Source organism: Euleptes europaea, chromosome 13 (assembly GCF_029931775.1).
Source record: "Euleptes europaea isolate rEulEur1 chromosome 13, rEulEur1.hap1, whole genome shotgun sequence".
Lineage (NCBI taxonomy): Eukaryota > Metazoa > Chordata > Lepidosauria > Squamata > Sphaerodactylidae > Euleptes > Euleptes europaea.
In genome coordinates this window covers 4,283,836-4,298,830 of record NC_079324.1, presented here as the reverse complement: position 1 = coordinate 4,298,830, position 14,995 = coordinate 4,283,836, and positions in this window count along the sequence as shown.

The following is a 14,995-nucleotide window of genomic DNA, read 5'->3' as shown; positions in this document are numbered from 1 at the left end:
AGTGGGGGGGGGGCAGAAAGTTTCTTTTATTTCATTTCATTCAGAACAAACCACTTTGGAGAAAACAATCACTGTGACCACTATAAAGTTTCTATGCCATGTCACTTAATTATCCTCCAATTCTTTTCTCTTAGCTCAATGGTCTTTAGTTTTAAAAGAAACTTTTTTTTTTTGAGTGCGTCACTCAACTGGCAAAAAGCCAAAAAACAGAACAAGAAAGCGTAACTGAATTATAGATAGTTTCAGAACTGTCCTTCAAGAAAAAAAAACTGCCACACACCCCAAATAGTGATTTTTAAAAGTCAGAAAAAAAACTTTATTGATAATCCATAAAACAAAAAGTCAGGTCCCACCTCGCTCTCTCCTGCCGTCTTCTTAAGATGGCGCCGGCTCTTCGGTGGAATCTGCCAGAGCGACCGCCGCCGATTTCTCGGCGGCTATCGCTCCCATGGCAGCTCCGCCACCGGCACCCAGGACTGCATCCCCTCTTGTCCCGAGGGGTGCCGCTTGCAGGCTCTTCCAGGGGCTAATTGTGTGCCCCGTAGCAGCGGACGGCGGGAGCGCGGCTTCGCGCTTGCAACGGGGGGGTCACCTGACCCGGAAGTCTGAATGGCTGAATTGTTAATGCAATTTTGTTTGGTTGAAACACTCTTGAAATTTTAGTATCTATTTGTAACATTCTCCTTGCCTTATATTGTCCCTTTGTCTGTAAATCTTCATATGTTTTCTCTTTGCTTATCTTCTGTAATTCCTCCAAAGATTATTATATTTTATGTTCAACTGCACTCAGGGTATTGAAGAGATGTTGCGTAGTTTCTGCAATAAGAAAACATTGCTCTGCCTGTAATTGATATCCATTTTTTTCTTCTACTGTTTGCACTGATTGATCCCTTTGTTTTGTTTCAATCTCTTCATGTTCAGTTTGAATGCTTTTGTCTAATAGTGTTTGAGAAAGTTCACCGTTGCTAATTTTGTTCCTTTTAGTCTTTTTTTGTACTTCATTTTTACTTAAAATGTTGTCTGGAGCAGGTGTATCTAAGTTTAGTATATTAAATCTGTTATGCTCTTTCATAACTTCTGGGGGCGTCTGGAGATCACCAAGGTTCATTGATGTCTGTTTACCAATCCAGCAGTCTATAGGCCTGAGCAGCTGGGAGAGAGAGAGAGAAGGAGCTTAGAGAAAGCTGTAGCTGGCTGAAGGTAATTGCTGTGCTGTTGATTGCTGAGGGTGGGGCTGAGAGTATTTAAACAGGCTCTGCTTGCCAGAGGCTGGCCTGAGCAGCTGGGAGAGAGACAGAGAAGGAGCTTAGAGAAAGCTGTAGCTGGCTGAAGGTAATTGCTGTGGATTGCTGAGGGTGGGGCTGAGAGTATTTAAACAGGCTCTGCATGCCAGAGGTGCGAGCTCTTGCCCTGGGGGCTCTTAGCCTGGGGGCTTTATAATATATATTTTTAATGTGCTGAGTGTTTTACTTCTTCAAGGAGGGAGCCTTGAAAGAAGGTTTGTCAGGGGAACTATCAGAGTACCGCCGGAAAGAAACTTCAGAAATGGATCACAGCATTGTGGCTAGTGAGGGAGCTGAGGCAGTAACATGCAAGGTCTGTGGCATGTTTGTCTTTTTACCTGAGGGTAACAATAATTACACTTGCAGCAAGTGTAAGTTGGTAGCCCTGCTGGAGGAGAAGATACAGAGTCTTGAGGCACGCTTGTCCACACTCCATTTTTTAAAGCAACGTGAAGAGTTCATGGACAGAACTCATGAAGCTCTCTTTAGCGAGCAACAGGAGGAGGAGAGTAAGGAATCTGAACAAATGGAGGTACAAACAACACAGGAGGAGGATGCATGGAAGAATGTGGCCCAAAGGAGTAGGAAAATCAGGACACATCTTGCTCAGCAATCGGTTCCAGGATCTCCCAATAGATACTGATTCTGGACCACTGGAACAAGGGCTATCCCCCCAAAGTGTGAAAGAAATTCCTCAGGCTCCTCGCATGAGAGGACTCGATCTTCCGCTCCACAATTTAGGAAGAGGCGTGTTCTCGTAATTGGGGATTCCCTCCTGAGAGGGGTAGAGTCTAAAGTATGCCGACCTGACTTCTTGTCCCGAGAGGTCTACTGTTTACTGGGTGCACGCATCCAGGATGTGACGGAAAGGGTAGGAAGGCTCATCAAGCCCACAGATTATTACCCTTTCTTACTTGTTTGTGTGGGAACAAATGGTATTGCCCGGCACAGCCCAGAACATATTAAATGAGACTACATGGCTATGGGTGAGAAGGTGAAGGACTTGGGGGCGCAGGTTGTGTTTTCTTCAGTTCTGCCTGTTGAAGGTCGTGGCTTAGGAAGGGAGAGATGAATACTCCAAATTAATGACTGACTGTGTAGGTGGTGTCATCAAGAAAGGTTTGGATTTCTGGACCACGGCTTACGCTTTCGAGAAGAAGCTCTTCTGTCGGGGGATGGTTTACACCTCACGAGGGTAGGAAAAAATGTGTTTGGTGAGAGCCTTGCAAACCTGATCAGGAGGGCCTTAAACTAAACCTTTTGGGGGAGCGAGACAACAACTTAAAGCCTTGTATGCTGACAATACCTGGAGACGAGAACAATAAAGATTTGCAGGGAGTGGCAAAGAAACATAAACTCACAGGTAAGTACAGAAATGAAAACCATGGGGCACATAAACCATGGATTCCGATGTCTGTACACTAATGCACAGAGTATGGGAAACAATCAGGAAGAACTCGAAGCCCTAATACAGGAAAGGGATTTTGACCTAATAGGCATTTCTGAAACTTGGTGGGATGTCACTCATGATTGGAATATTAAGATTGAGGGGTACAACTTGTTTAAAAGGGATAGACAGATAAGGAAGTGGGGAGGAGTAGCACTGTATGTCAAAGATGTGTACACTTGTGAAGATGTACATGAATCTGAGCATGGTAGTGCAGTCGAGACTCTATGGGTAAACATAAAAGGAATAAGAAATAATTGTGATATTCTCGTGGGGGTCTGCTATCGACCACCAAACCAGGCAGAGGACTTGGATGGGACGCTCCTAGAGCAGATCACAAAGTTCTCAAAGAGAAAGGACATGGTGGTCATGGGAGATTTTAATTACCCGGATATCTGTTGGAAGTCTAACGCTGCTAAAAATGCAAGATCCAATAAATTCCTGACTTGTCTTGCTGACAACTTCCTATTCCAGAAGGTGGACAGGGAAACAAGGGGGTCTGCTATCTTAGACTTGATTCTCACCAACAGGGAAGAGCTGGTCGATGAGGTTACAGTAGTAGGCACCCTGGGTAGTAGTGACCATGTACTCTTGGAATTTGCAATCTTGGGGAGAGGAAAACCTGTACATAGTCAGACATGTAGGTTGGACTTCAAAAGTGCAAATTTTAAAAAACTTAACCTTATGCTAGGTAGAATCCCATGGTCAGAAATACTTAAGGAGAAGGGAGTTCAAGAAGGGTGGGCATTTCTTAAAAATAAAATACTGAAGACGCAATCCCAAACCATTCCTATGAGAAGGAAAAATGGGAGGAGCCTAAAGAGGCCAGGGTGGCTCCATAAACAGTTTTTTAAAGAGTTGAGAAATAAAAAAGACTCATTTAGGAAGTGGAAGGAGGGCCTTATAACCAAAGAGGAATATAAGCAAATAACTAGTGCTTGTAGGGACAGTGTTAGGAAAGCTAAAGCTCAGTATGAACTTAGGCTAGCGAGAGATGCTAAACACAACAAAAAAGGGCTCTTTTCCTATGTACAGAGTAAGAGTAAGAACAAGGACAAGATAAGCCCATTGTGTGGACCGGAAAGTGAAATTGTATCAGGAGAGGAAGAAAGAACTCCTCAATTCCTACTTTTCCTCAGTCTTTATTCGTGAGGGAAGTGGTGCTCAACATGGCATAAACAGAACATGTGATGAGGGAAGGGATTTGCAGCCTAGAATTGGCGTTAGGGTAGTGCACAAACCCCCGGTTTCTTTAAATGAACAAAATCCTCTGGACCAGATGAATTGCACCCAAGGGTACTCAAAGAACTTGCCGAAGTAATTTCGGAACCTCTGTCCATTATTTTTGAAAAGTCTTGGCAAACAGGTGAGGTGCCAGAAGATTGGAGGCGGGCAAATGTTGTCCCCATCTTCAAGAAGGGAAAAAAGGAGGACCAGGTAACTACCGACCCATCAGCTTGACTTCTATACCAGGAAAAGTGTTCGAACAAATCATCAAACAGTCCGTCCTTGAGCATTTAGAAAGGATGGGTCTGATCACTAAGAGCCAGCACGGGTTTCTCAAGAATAAGTCATGTCAGACTAATCTTATCTCCTTTTTTGAGAAAGTTACTACCTTGCTGGATCAGGGGAATGCTGTAGACATAGTTTATCTAGATTTCAGTAAGGCTTTTGATAAGGTTCCACATAGTATTCTAGTTGACAAATTGGGAAAATGTGGTTTAGATCCTATTATTGTTAGGTGGATCTGCAACTGGTTGACAGATCGTACCCAAAGAGTGCTAGTTAATGGTTCCTCGTCCACTTGGAGAGAAGTGACTAGTGGAGTTCCTCAGGGATCTGTGCTGGGCCCTGTGTTGTTCAATATCTTTATAAATTATTTGGGTGAAGGAATAGAGAGGATGCTTATTAAATTTGCAGATGATACTAAATTGGGAGGGGTAGCAAATATGGTAGAAGACAGAGCCAAGATGCAGGGTGATCTTGACAGGCTGGATAAATGGGCTAGAACTAATAAAATGCACTTCAACAAGGACAAATGTAAAGTTCTGCATTTAGGTAGGAAAAATCAAATGCATAATTATAGGATGGGGGAAACTTGTTTGAGCAGTAGTGTGTGAATAGGATCTTGGGGTCTTAGTAGACCAAACACTGAACACGAGTCAGCAGTGTGATGCTGTAACTAAAAAGGCAAATGCAGTCTTGAGCTGCATCATCAGAAGTATAGTGTCCAGATCATGCAAAGTGATGGTATCGCTTTACTCTGCTCTGGTTAGACCTCAACTAGAGTACTGTGTTCAGTTTTGGGCACCACAATTTAAGAAAGATGTAGACAAACTGGAACGTGTCCAGAGGAGGGCAACAAAGATGGTGAGGGGTCTGGAGACCAAGTCCTATGAGGAAAGGTTGAAGGAGCTGGGTATGTTTAGCCTGAAGAGGAGAAGACTGAGAGGGGATATGATAACCATGTTCAAGTACTTGAAGGGCTGTCATATAGAGGAGGGTGCCAAGTTGTTTTCTGCTGCTCATGAAGGTCGGACCAGAACCAACGGGTTGAAATTAAATCAAAAAAGTTTCCGTCTAGACATTAGGAAGAATTTTCTAACAGTTAGAGCGGTTCCTCAGTGTAACTGGCTTCCTCAGGAGGTGGTAAGCTCTCCTTCCCTGGAGGTTTTTAAGAAGAGGTTAGATGGCCATCTGTCAGCAATGCTGATTCTGTGACCTTAGGCAGATGATGAGAGGGAGGGCATGTTGGCCATCTTCTGGTCACTAGGGGTGTGGAGGGGGGAGGTAGTTGTGAATTTCCTGCATTGTGCAGGGGGTTGGACTTGATCACCCTGGTGGTCCCATCCAACTCTATGATTCTATGATTCTAGTCACTTTGGGACTTATTTTTGCTTGTTTCTGTGCTGGTGTATTGTTTGTCTTCTGTATAGTGCTAGAGCATTTTTTACCCATTTTATTTCTTTTCAAGTTTAAGAAGTTGCTTTCGTGTCTCTGTAGGGCCAGTTGCTTTCTTTGTGTTTTCAGTCAAAGCAGTATTTCACCTACTCAGGCAAGCATTGTTGCTTTAAATTTTACTCCCTTCCTTTAGTTTATAGCACAGCTGCATTTGAAAGTCCTGTTTATCTTCAAGGTCACACTTGATTTGAGCAACTAGATAATAAACAGCATGCAAAAACTCCTAGTTGGCCATCCAAACTCCCTTTGAGTTGTTTTCACTTTCCCTCTTCACAACACCACCAAACATTAAAATCTCAGGACTGGGACTGTCTTACAACACCCTCTTTGCCAGCATTTACTGAGGTAGGAAAGCCCTGTGCTTGCTCACGGCCTCATCAGAAAGGGGGAGGGGGTGACTCGACATCAGACTATTTACTTCTTCAAAGTACACTGCAATTATTTTTGCGTGTTTCCTGCTAATTCCAAAAAGTCTGGAGCTGATATTAGAGTTGATCTGAAGTTATTTTGTTTTTTGAGTGTCCTAGGAAACCAAGTTATAAATTGCCTGTAACGGAGCTCACCTCTCTCTCTCACTCCTCTCTCCTCCGCTGATCAAAAGAGCATCCTTAACAAAACTAATGGAAAACACTATTTCCACATACCAACTCATAGATGTTTGGAGAGATTATAATCCAGAGGGAAAAGATTATACCTTTTTCTCAACAGCCCATAATTTGTATTAAAGAATTGATAATTTTTAGTTTCTAATTCAATGATAAATAAGGTTAATAAAGCAACCATAGGTAGTTTGATATATGCTGATCATGCCCCAATCTATTTAATCTTAAATACTGAATACAGACATAAAGGTACCTGGGTACTAAATAAAGAACTATTGATTAATCGTACTATCAAGGATAAGTTAGAAGATGATTTAAAATTCTATTTTAAGATAAATAACCAATCAGAGTGTTCTGCATTAAGTATATGGGATGCAGCTAAAGCATATTTTAGAGGGCTGGCAATAAGTACATCCACATATTTAAAGAAAACAAAAGATGCGGAAAGGAGAAGTTGTATACAAAAAATAGAGGAGTTAGAAAACCAACATAAAAAGAACCAAAATAAGAAAATTTTAACAGAAATGAAAAAAGAGAAATTGAAATTAATACAAATTGATACAAATGCTATTAATAAGCAATTACCTTTTACAAAACAAAAATATTTTGAGAATAGTGATAAAGCTGGAAAGTTTTTAGCCAATAAGGTAAGGAAGGTCAAAGCTAAACAAACTATAACCAAGATCAAATTAAGTGATGGTAGTATGTGTTATGACACTAAAAAGATTATACGATCTTTAACAGAATATTATCAAGATTTATACAAATCCAAACAACCCAACAAATTATCAAATGAAGATAAAGAATTAATAGACAAAGACATAAGTTTAGAAGAACTTGAGGATTCAATCAAAAGGTTGAAAACCAATAAAGCCCCTGGCCCAGATGGTTTTACTTCAGAATTTTATAAAGAGTTTTGCCAGATAATTATTTTCCCCTTGCTAAATGCAATAAATGATACTTTCAAGAAAGGAAGATTCCCTGAATCATGGTCTGAGAGCACTATTATTGTCATCCCTAAACCTACTAAAGACCCAACATCCCCTGGGTCATATAGGCCAATAAGCTTACTAAATACAGATTATAAAATACTCACTACAATTATCTCCAATTATCTCCAACAGACTAAAGCAAATTATTGGAAAATACATCTCTCCTGATCAAAATGGCTTCATCCCACAAAGACAATTAACTTCAAATTTAAGAAAAATAACAAATCTACTAGATGTAGTCAAGAGACACAAATTGAAAGCAGCCATTCTGTTCTTAGATGCGGAGAAGGCCTTCGATAGAGTAGAACACATATTCCTGAAAGATGCTATCTCTGCTTTTGGTTTTGGACATAATTTTAAAAAACGGGTTGAAATTATATACAGGCGTTGTTATGCAAATATAGAAATTAATGGAGATATCTCCACCCCTGTTAGTATTTCAAGAGGCATTAGACAAGGTTGCCCTTTATCAGCTTTACTTTTTGCAGTATCGCTGGAACCATTAGTAATTGCCATAAAAAGTAATAATGATGTAAAAGGGATTAACCTAAATGGGATGGATCATAAAATTAGTTTATATGCAGATGATATAGTAATTGCATTAACCGAGGTAGAGAGCTCAAGTATGTAATTAATGGAAGAAAAACAAATTTTCCTTAATAGCAAAGTATAAACTAAATAAGGGAAAAACAGAGATTTTACAGCTTTTCTCAGACCTTAAAAGAAGAGGGAATAATAATTTTGAGAATTTTGAGGAAATGAAAATAGTAGAACTAATTAAATACTTAGGTATATGGTTCAGTATAGATAAAATAAAAATTATAAAGCTAAATTGTGATCCGATTACCCTTGAAATCAAAAGACAAGTACATGCCTGGCAAAATCTAAAATTGTCATTATTAGGACGAATTAACTTAATTAAAATGAAAGTACTACCTAAATTAAATTTTGTGTTTAAGAATCTTTTTGTTGAAATCCCAAGGAAAATAATCAATGAATGGCAACAAATTTGTAATAAATTTATTTGGCAAAAGAAAAGAGCAAGAATAAAATGCAACAATATGTGTCAAATAAAAGATAAAGGAGGATTCAGCTATCCAAATTTTGACTTGGAATATTTGGCCGCTAAAATAGAACAGACAAAGGCTTGATTATATCTGGACATTGATACACCATCTTTCAATTTAGAACAAGAATTTGTTCATATCCCACTGAATAATTGGATTTGGGTCAGAAAAAATATAGGAAAAAATAATATAACAATGATAACACGGTTATCAACACTTTAATGAGTGCTTGGGATAGGATTAAAAAAATTAATCTCAGAAAGATCTTTATTAGCATCAGTAACAACTGACATATCAATAGAAAATATAGGAACACAAAACTGGCTTAGCTATAAGTTAAATGATCAGGATAACTACAGTCATTGGATAAAAGGAGGACAAATAATTATTCTGATTTAACAGAAGAAGTCTATTGACACCCTTCAAATACCTTCAAATTAAGAACTATATAAACACATTAGTTAAAAAGGGTAAGTTAAATTTACGATCCCTCAACGAGTTTAAAAAATTGGTAGTCTCAGGTAAACTATCTATGAGTAAGATTTACACCATTTACACCATTTTATTACAAAAAAAAACAGAACAACAATAAATAAACATCAAGAGAAGTGGAATAAGAAGCTTGGTTACATGATGGATGATGACAAATGGGAATTTATATTCACAAAAGATTTAAATTTCACAATAAGTTTATCGATCAGAGAGAATCTATATAAAATGGTATATATGTGGCATCTATCCCCTATCAGTATACAGTATACAGAAAATATCGAACTTAAAGGAAGATGCAAATAAATGTTGGTTTTATAAGAGGGATAAAGCAGATTTTTACCATATGTGGGGGGAGTGTACTAGAGCTACAGTTTATTGGGAAAATGTGATAAAAATAATATCTAAAGGTCTGGAAATAGAAATACCCATGAATCCAGAAATAATCCTGTTAAACTGTTTACCAGCTATGAATAAGAAACTCCTTGATGTATGCCTACAAGAATAAATTTTGCCAGATATTGGAAAGGAGCGAATTCTCCAAGCTTAAATACTTGGTTTGACAAAGTAAGAGATCTATGTGCTGATTAAATTAACTTACTATCAAAATAACAGAAACATAGAAGAATTGGATAGAATATGGAAACCCACTATATCCAGGATGGAGTACATGCTTAAAAGTTTAGATTCCGTTGGTGGTGGTTCATAAAGAGAGTGTTTATTTAGAAAGTTATATGTTGTATAGGTTTTATTAGTTGTATAAGTACTGGTCAAGTTTCGTTTATTCAAAGTTTTTTAATATTGTATACTTGTAATTTTTAATAAAATTTAAAATAAATAAATAAATAAAGAATTTACTTCATTTATAGCCTTTCTCCCCAATGGGAATACAAAGTGGCTTAAGTAATTCTCCTTTCCTCACAACAACAACCCTGTGAGGGAGGTCAGGCTGAGAGTGTATGACTGGCCCAAGGTCACCCAGCAAGGTTCCATGGCCCAAGTGTGGATTTGAACCTGGTTCTCCCAAATCCTAGTCTGATACTGTAACCACTACACCACAACAAACTTGTCTTTTTGTTTTGTGCAAGGAAGGTGTTGGTGTGAATCACTGGAGGAGAAGGGGAAAGCAGTAGTAATTACCTCAGATGGCTATTCTACCTCCCCGGGCTTCCATTGTAACAGCAGCATGGAATCCAGTTACATTTCTTCACATTGCCTTCCTGCAACCCATGCCATAACTTCCCTTCCCCTTCCTTGAGTTGATTTGATCTAGGGATCCTCACTGCTCTCTCTGGGCTGGCTGCCGACCTGTGTGTCAAGGAATTGGGTGCTTGCTTTTGGATTTTGGCTTTATGAACCATGGTTTTAACTGCAGAATTATATTTTTGTATTTTAATGTAATACAGATTGTATGTTAATGATGTTTGATGTGAGCCACTCTGAGCCCAGCTTTGGCTGGGATAGAGTGAGGTATAAATTCAATAAACAAATAATAAATAACATTGACTTGGTCCCTTCCCTGATCCTGAGAAGGTGTGACAGGTTTGGGTGGGGAGCTGAGGAAGCACTTGGCCGTCACCCCCCCCCACACACACACACACACACACTTTGCCAGAGCTCAAATACCCACTGAGCAGGCCTCACTGCAGGGAGAGCCCCATCCCAAAGACAGCTGAAGAGAGTAATGACATTTTTGGTCATTTTTTTGGTGTAGCGGAAACCAAGGTTCATGGGGCGGGAGAAAGAGACCCAAAACCATTATCAAGAAAAACAGTTTTATTTGCAGCTGCGGCTCAGTTACTCTAGCAAGTCAAACACTGAGCCCCGATTCTACTGAGGGTCAGACATTTATCCAAAATCCACACTCTGACGAAGCACATCAACATTCAGTGCTTATCTGGTTGTTTTACATTGTCTGGAGCCTTAAGAGCTCCAGCGGTTCTTTCCAGTTCCAGTTCTTGTTTATCGTTCACCATGACTTTCCATGACTTCCCCCACACTACCTCTAGCACACACATAGAGTTATCCTGCCCAGCAACAAGCTAATCCCTTGCTGTCCTAATACATTTCAATACATTTACAGAGAAGAAAAGAGGTTATTACAAACTATTACATCAGACTACTTAAGTGGATCCTCCACATTCAGGGGAAATCTATCTGGCTGTCACATTCCCCCCTTGTGATACAAGTCTTGCACTTGTTAATCACACCCGTGGCTTTAAGCCGTCACGACTATGCAAAGACATAAGCACAGTCGCTCCTTTCCGTTCCACCATCCTCTCTATTGCAGAAGGCCACATCTTGCTGATCAAAGGCAATATACATGGTAACAATACACATCCTAAGACTAAAAGAACTACTGTTATAATTAGTTTTCAACCCTCCATTACCAGCAAACCATTCCCCCAACCAACCTTCCAAGTCCCATCCACCACCTTCAGTTCGCTTTCGGGCATGATCAGCAGTTGCCCAAGCCATACTGTGCACAGTTTTATTGATATCCACCCGAAAATCCGGAATGTACACACAACATTGTCCCTTTACCACAGCACATACCCCACCCTGGGCAGCCAACAACATATCAAAACAACATTCCTGATCTGACCTTGTTCTACATTAAGTTTATTCAGGGCTTTAATACTTTCATTAAACATCCATTCTGTCCAGTTACTTAGTTGTTGCAGCTCCCGGTAATTAAGCCCAGCCCCCACCCAAGGGAAAAATCCTCGCATGAATCTCTCTCCAACCTTGTGACTCAAAGGAGACAAACCAGGGGATCGCGGGCTCGGCGTCTGGGCTGGGGCTGATTAAAAGGCCTGTAATCAGTGTCATGAAACTGGAGGGCTGGGGCTACCCTTCCAATGATAGATAGATGGATGGAAAATATTAAGAAATGGAAACATAAAAGCACAGTTAAACAAGGCAAATTTCACTAGGTGACAAAAGGTGCCAGTCGATGAAAAAAAGTCTTTCTCTTCATTAACCAAGCAAGAGAGCTTGAGAACAGGCCTCTGAAAATTGTAATTGATGGGGATGCTCATACCATAGCTAAGTAGTCATTAAGGTAACAGACAGTATGGCATAGTGTTACAAGTATTGGAGTAGATCTCGGGAGGCCTGGGTTCAAATCCATGGAATTTACTGGGTGACTTTGCTAGGCAAAAACCTACCCTGTAGAGCGGAACATCTGCCAAGGGAGGATTGTTGCCACAGAAAAATAGGAAGGTGGGTTCATACAAATTAAGGCACAATAGATGCAGCAATGAGGCCACACAGAGGTTACCCAGCACGTCAATCTAAATTTTAAGCAATTCAGGTAAAGGTTTGTGCTCATGAGAGGAGACAGAGGTATTCGCAGGGCTGACAGGGCTGACAGCACAAAACAAGAAAGCTTTTAGCAATCTCTAAATTAACAGCAATTCCTAAGTTCAGGCAAACTACGCAAAGGCTTGCAAGAAAGTTACAATGACAAAGAGTTGTTGTCCAAAAGTTAACAGAGTCCAAAGACAAGGTTCGCTTCCATTGTGCAGGGGTTCAGTCATGCATGGTTGTCCCTTAAGGTGGAAGAATCACAGAGGGTGATGAGGGTTGAGGACACGCCCGCATGTCCCAACTCCAACAACTATTAAGATCTGAGTAGGTTCTTATCTATCCTCCCAATTCCACCGTCGTGGCCTGTGAAGGGGGACTTTCAACCCGTCCTTGGAGCCCGGGCATAAGTACTAGAAAAGAGGAAGTACACATGGCCTTTGAGGAGAGAAACATTTCCCCCTCCATAGGGAAGGCATAACAAATTGCTTCAAAGGGTTACCGGAGGCCAGGTATACAACGATGGCTGCGCTTTATAACTGCACTGGCTCTTTCTCCCGCACAGCGAGCACTGGCCTCGAGGCAAGGGCTTCCCTTCTTAGGCGCTTTCTCCTCGAGGCAGCTTAACCCCCTCCCCACTGGTGTACCGCGGCCGCTGGGGCTTGCGCCTGTATGTGCTTTCCCCCGTTCAGGAATTACCCACCTCCGTCGTGGCTCCCCACAGCCCACCAGCCTAGCGGTGCTCTTGTCCGCAACCACCACCACGAGGTTCCGTCTTGGGGACCGCGAGCCATTGTGGCCACCACGGCGCCTCGTTTACTGGGCAGCGTCCGCTCCGGCAGCATCCTCCACTCACCAGCTGACTAGCGGGCCGTTATTCCCCAAAATTGGGTGGTGTGGCTGTGTGCTTGCGCAACCAAAAACGCTCCCTCCCCTGGCGTGCCGGAGTGGTGTTGGAGCGTGACCTGGAACGGGACTCGCAGAGCCTGCCGCACCTCCCCTCACGGCAATTGGAGCGCTTGCACGCCTCCTGTTTCTCCCAGAGGCAGGACCGTGAGCGGCTCCTGTTCATCTCTGCATGCTTTGAGCTCTGGAGGCGCCTGGAGTGGGATGGTGGAGACATGCAGCTTGTCATGTAGACAAGCAATCAGCACGTTACCTCTAAATCCAGGTAGCGGCAAATCCCAGGCAAGACTCCCACAGCACAAATGTCCGTTGTGCCCCCTCCATGCTACCACAGAGGGCCACCTTTGTTCTCCCTGCGCCTTGCTCCACAAGCCGTTTTTGCACTCCGTAACTCCTCTGCTGCCTTGCAAGCTTATGCCATCCCACCCCACCAGTCGTATGGTACTCCTTCTGAGAGCCGTTGTGCACTACCTACTAGTGCACTGTCAGGGTCCTACTGGGGCAGAACGGAGGCTTTCGCATGGGCGCTCGATGCAACAAAGACCCCGAAAAAGCTGCACCCGACCGAAGTGTAACATACACCTTCTGATCGGGAGCCCACAAACACACCCAAAAGAGTACCTGGTGCAGTATCATTGGCTCCCTGGTCAACAGAAAGCTGTGATTCATCCGGGTCTGGCTCCTGGCTCCCCGGGGGAGTGGCGACACCCACAGCAACCTGTGAAAAGTCTGGAAAAGGGAATTTGAATTACCACCAAGGGAACAGCAGGGAACAATCAGTAAAAATGGGGAGAAGGAGATAGTAAGCGCAGTACTCACCAGGAGGTATGGGAGAGGAGGCACGTATATCTTCAGGGTTGATTGTGGGAAGGGTATCTCCAAAGAGCTCCTCCGAGCCAGGGGAAACTGTGGTGTCGTTTGCGCGCTCCTCCGTGACGAGCACAATGTTCATGCTCCGGGCAACTCTTAGTGGGCGAATGGTTTCGTCCGCGCCCAGAATGATGTGCAGTTGGTCGTACTAGAGGCATTTTTTCATGCTATTGCCTGAGATGTTATTATGCGCCATGCTTCTCTTGTAATCTCGCTGAAGAGCTTTTGTTTTTATATGGCACTCAAGCGCAGAGCGGTGATGGCCCTTCCGTGCCACCTCTGCAGCTATCTTCTCAAATACATCGATGTTCCGATGCTCAGGTACTCTGCCTGCTGGCCTCCGAGGTAATGAAATGAATGGGTCATTCCAAAACCGGGTCGCAATTTGAAAAGGGGGGCATGTGACCTTGCAGTTTGATGCGATTGGCTCCAGTCCACCAGCAATCAAGCGGGACAATTTGAACACACCTGGTAACACACGGAAGTAGTCACAAAACGCTAACCAATCACGATGCTGTGGAAGACTGAAAGGAAGCGACACCTGGCAGCCGACGCACAAATTGCAGTAAAAGGGGTGGTGCTGACAACAAAGCACGGACCTCCCCCAGCCAATCGCCGTTCTTGGGGGAGTGGAAAGAGGCCGTCATGGGCAGGGACTAATGAACCGAAGCAAACAGTTCTTCGTGGGCATCTGAGCCACAAAACTCGCACCAACAGGAAAGAATGGCTCAAAATGGTTTGACTTGCCGCGCTTATAAAGCGGCTTTAATTGCTCAATCCGGAAAAATCCGGAGCTGCAATGAATAACCCAAAATTTGCACCGATGCAAATCAGATTCGAAACCGCTGCAAAGCTCCGTGAAAAATGCCCCTGTCTGTTTATTTGTGTGCACTGAATGACTGTAACCTGACCATAATCACACGATCTATGGGCCTTAATATCCAACAATTTCCTTCTCATTCTCAGACGTGCCTGTTATTTACTTTACGTTTTTGTTATGTATTACGTATTCAAAATATGAGTCTTTTATTTGCTTAGTCATTTTATTTCTCTACCTTCTCAATTGTGC